This window comes from Tupaia chinensis, unplaced genomic scaffold (assembly GCF_000334495.1).
Source record: "Tupaia chinensis unplaced genomic scaffold, TupChi_1.0 Scaffold142846_1, whole genome shotgun sequence".
NCBI classification, from domain to species: Eukaryota; Metazoa; Chordata; class Mammalia; order Scandentia; family Tupaiidae; genus Tupaia; species Tupaia belangeri.
In genome coordinates, this window is record NW_006202691.1 from 906,854 (window position 1) to 911,778 (window position 4,925).

The 4,925-nt window shown below is 48.9% G+C and overlaps 1 pseudogene; it reads left to right on the top strand.

Annotated features, from left to right (window-relative positions):
- The first annotated feature begins 3,590 nt into the window (after positions 1-3,590).
- On the top strand, positions 3,591-3,685 carry LOC114005166 (uncharacterized; annotated as a pseudogene).
- Positions 3,686-4,925: the final 1,240 nt, after the last annotated feature.

The following is a 4,925-nucleotide window of genomic DNA, read 5'->3' on the forward strand; positions in this document are numbered from 1 at the left end:
AGCTGGACCTGCCTCCTTGCTGCTATGGCAGGCAGGCTGTTTCCCTCCAAGGCTCAGGCTCAGGCTGCCCTCCTAGAATGAACTGAGGACCAGAATAAAGGATGGTGCACAGCAACTGTCTAAAAGAGATGAGGAGAGTGTACATGTGCCAAACAAGAATGAATTAGTTTTATGGTTTTTTTTTAGAGAGAGATTTTTGCTACAGGGTGCATGTGCTTCCTAGAGAGACAGAGAGAGACAGAGAAACAGAAAGCAAGAAATCACCCCCCAGGGGGTGATGGCCACACCACAATCCCTTCTCTTCCATTTTCCTCTGGGGATTTTGGGCACGCACACATACGCACCCAGTGTGTTTCAAGTCGCCAGGTCGGGGACTTGAACTGTGGTTGACCTTGTGGGAGTTTAGTGACATAACCACTATGCCACCTGCTGGTCCCAAAATAATGATTCTTAATGGAACAAAGCCAGCCAACTGTGGGATATAGCAGGGACACTGTCCTGTGAGGCTGACGCCACATGCAAGGGACTGAGGTTCATGTGCCCAGGACTCACTGCACACACCAGGTACACAAGTGTCCACGATCCTGGCTGGCTGTGGGTGGATCCTGGAGGGAAGGATCCTCTTGGGGGTTCCTATCTCTAGTCTCTTTCTCTGTATCTCACTCTCTCCTGGAAGAAATAAATAAACTTTTTGAAAAGAAAAAAGTATATTGGGACGAGCAGATGGTATAATGGTTACGTCTCTGGACTCACAGGTAGTCGACTGTGGTTTGAGTCTCAAACCCAGCAGCTTGAAACTCATGCCAAGTATGTGTGTGTACACGTCCAAAGTCCTGAGAAGAGAATGTAGGAGAAGGGACTGTGGAGTGGCCATTCCCCCAGGGGGTGAATTCTTGCCTTCTGTTTTTCTATCTGGCCAGCGCACACGCCCTATAGTAAAAATCTCTCTCTCTCTAAAAAAAAAAAAAAAAAAGAATCAGATCAAAGAGTGTTACAGGTCTGGACACAGAATATGCATGGGCAATCTGTGATCTAGCAGGCTGAGGCCGCGTGTCAGGCCTGGGTTTGATTCCCAGCCCACATACACTCTGGGCACAGTGGCATACACCTGTGGTCTCAGCTGCTCAGGAGGCAGAGGCAGGAGGATTGCGACACAGGGAGACCCTGTCTAAAACACCATACATGTGCATGTGCACACACAGACAACCACAAAAATAACAGTATCTCTCTCTCTCTCTCTCTCTCTATATATATATACATACATACATATATATACATCTCTATCTGGGGATGGTCACACCGCAATCCCTTCTCCTCCATTCTCCTCTCTGGATCTTGGGCACACACGCACATGGGCCCAGTGTGAGCTTAAGCCACCAGGTCTGGGATTCGAATCGTGGTCGACTACATGGGAGTCCAGCGACATAGCCATTATGCTAACTGCTGGTCCCAAGAACAGTATCTATATTAAGATCCCATTTGTGTGTTTGCTTTTTAGCTTCCAGAAAGAGACAGAAAGGAGAAACAGAGAGAGCCCCCTCCCGAAGGGGTATAGTCACGTTGCAATCCCTTCTCCATTTCTCCCCCCTGTTGAGATCTTGGGCACACATACACATGCACCCAACACGTTTTTCAAGTCACTAGGGCTAGGATTCAAACCAAGATTCAAACACGGTGATTAGCTACGTGAGATTCGACTTCTCTAACCACTGGACCACATGGTTGGCCCGAGTATTTTAAAACATATACACATACACACAGAGATCCCCGTCCTCAGAGCCATCTGTCCCCATTGTTCCTGCCCCAGGGTCTGGAAGAAACATTCGTTAACAGCTGCTTTGAAAGTGGGATTGTGAGGATGGAATGCTTACTTTTAGATTTTCGCTAGACATATCTCCATTGTTATGTACAATGATGTTATCACTTCATCATTCAAAGGGAGACCAGCTGCAGTAAACATTTTGGGTGGAGTGAGTAGGATTACAGAACACCCAGTTGCATCAAGATGACCAGTGGGTTGTCCCAGGGCAAGTCAGAGCCCTGAAAGGAGGGGGTTTGCCCCCTGGCTGGCTGGTCCGAGGGAGGCAGGTGGCTGTCTGGGAGTTAGGGACTTCTGAGAAGCCTGGAGCCTTGGTGCCCTGGTGGTGCCAGAAAAGGAAACAGCCTTCTCAGGGTGGAAGCAGGTGCTCCTGCTGGCCCTCTGAATATGGGCCTGCGTCCACCCTGTCAGCTGACCTCTGCACTCCCAGCGTGGGGGAGGTCGGCCTGGAGAGGTGGGGGAGGGCGAACTAGGCCACAGGTTCCCAGCCTCCAGCCATCAGCCTGCAGGCCTCTGGGAGAGCTGGTTTCATCCTGTTCCTCACTGGGAAACCCATCAATGCCACAGGGATCCTCTTTTCCCAGCCACCAAGTCACCTTCTCCCTGGTGGAAATCCTCTTCGTGCTTGTTCTTTTTAAAATAAGTTTTTAAAAAATAAATATTTATTAATTTTATTTACCATTATTATTTAAATTTGCTACAGGCATATGGACTCACCGGAGAGAGACAGAAAGAGAAAGTGAGAAAGCAAGCTGCCAGGTCCAGGACTTGAACTGTGGTTGACTATGTGGGAGCCCAGTGCCCTAGCTCCCACGCCACCTGCCGGCCCCCTCTTCATTCTTTTTAAACAGCTGCCAAGGGCACCCAGCACATTCATCCCAGGTTCATTCCCAGCCTTAGCCCAAGTTTTCCAGGGAAGCAGCTTCTGCAGGGCTTGGTTCTGAAGGCAGAGGGTCCTCTGGAAGCAGGAACACTTCTGGGAAGGACGCTGGGCAGCCCAGGGAACTGGACTTCTGAGGAAATGGAAGCCACAGTGTAGACGCCGATGTTGAGGAAAAGGAGAGGCAAACCACTCCAGGGTCTGGGGTCCTCCCAGGGTCACTTGGTTCTCCCAACTCTTCCAGCACCTTGGCCCTGCTGGTGGCTCTGCTTCCGCCTTCCTTATCATCATGTGTTGGGCGCAGCTGTGGATCTTCACCCTGAAGTCACCATCAGGGAAACTGGATGGTTTGGGGAGCAGATGGATCCCCGCTGCCTGTGTCCACTGTGACTGCTCTGAGCTCTGCGCCCCGGTTTCCTGGTGTGTTGGCGTTGATGATCCCCCATTCTTGGGGTGTTGCGAGGATCGAATGAAATAATGAGTAGAAGGCAGTTAACCAATGGTTGGCACGAAATCCCTAACTACCAATTACTCCATTATTTCTGCTAGATGGTGTGGATTTCTGGTCTCGAAGAACCATAGCGCCACCTGGTGGTTTTTGTCTGTACGAACAGCTGGCTAATCGTCAAAATCCAGCCCTTTCTATTGAGCAGACAGTGCTTCACCTGTAAACTCTGTGATAGAAAGTGGGGTGTTGGCGTCTAGCAGAGCATCTTAGAAAGATCTCACACCTGGAGATGCTGGAAAAGCGTCTTTCTGGAGGAACCTGCTCCCCACTCCCTATCAGAACGATTCCCTCCAATCTACCATCATCATCCAAATGCCGAGATGTGCCTAGCCTTAGCAGTGAACAGAAAGGAGGTTTCATTGGCATTAGAGCTAGGAAGGGGAGTTCTCGCTTCGGCAGCACATATTCTAAAATTGGAACGATTAGCGTGGCCCCGCGCAAGGATGACATACAAATCCGTCAAGCGTTCCATGTTTTTATTTAGATGGAGAAAATACCCACCTCCTACAGAGAATCATCCTTGTATGCTGCAGAATCTACTCTTGCAGCTGCTCGGGTGCTTATCAAAGCCATAGCTTTAAACCTCCCAGTCCCGCTCAGCAGCTTCCGGAAAGTCCCTCTTGTTTACTTCTGCGAAGAGTAGCTTCTTGAAAATGTCATAATTGGTGAGTATGTTTTGTTTCCTTACCCTTCTTTATTTTTAATCAGCCATGTTCAGGGGCTGAGTGTAGCCTGCGGCTGACTACGCTTGGACGGCATTCATCCTGGACAGTCTCCATAGTTAGTTACCAGCTTAGGAAGTCGCCACTGACGTGAACACGACACATACACATGATCTGTTCTGCGTTGTGCTATCACTAATACCGAGTATGTTCTCATAGACTCATCCCTATACAGAAAAACGAATCCTTTTTTTTACCAAGTTTTCCAAAGAATAGATCGCAAAGCTTAAGGAATCGAATACTCCTGTAATGGACTAGATAGTTTCAAAATGGTTAGCCCATTCCAGAAGAAAAACAGCTGGGAATTAGTAAATTCATCTACTTGGCATTGTTTTACAGTCAACAAAAACTAGAATAGATTTTTACTTTATAGTGGTATATCTGATGGTATGTTTCTAAAAGGTCCAAATGTCATTTAAAAAAAAAAAATAGGAAGGGGAGAGAGGATTCACGATGAGATTCAAAACATCGCTCCTCCGTTTCCAAGCCTCTGCCCACTCTCAAATCCTGCCCTCTTGCTTCTCCCAGTTTTGCTCAGTCCCCTCACCCAGCCCTGGCCCCACCAGGTACGCTGTCTTTCCTTCTCGTCCCCCTCCTTAGACACTGCACCCCACGCAGCACCCTCTCCTCTTCTCATCCACCCTAACCCTCGCTGCTAGCCTCCTCCTCTTCCAGCCACACCCGTACTTGCCACTTCCAAAATCGCAAGCCCTCACCCCAAGTCTGTTCTCCCCACTCCCTGCTTTACCTGCTGTGCTCTGCTCCCAGCACTTACAAGGCGCGCCCTGGCCATCGCTTATTGCTTCTGGTCTTGCCCTGTTTGACTCTTCGTGAGGGCAGGGACTTCAGGGTCCAGCACCTGGCTAAGAGGGTCAATAATGGTTGACCGAATTAAGCAGTTAGCGTAATGAATGAAAATAAAGGTGGTGTCTGGGATGGGAAAAATTAGAGCATGCCCAGATTCAAAACAAAAAGCAGACACCATTTTCTAAGGTA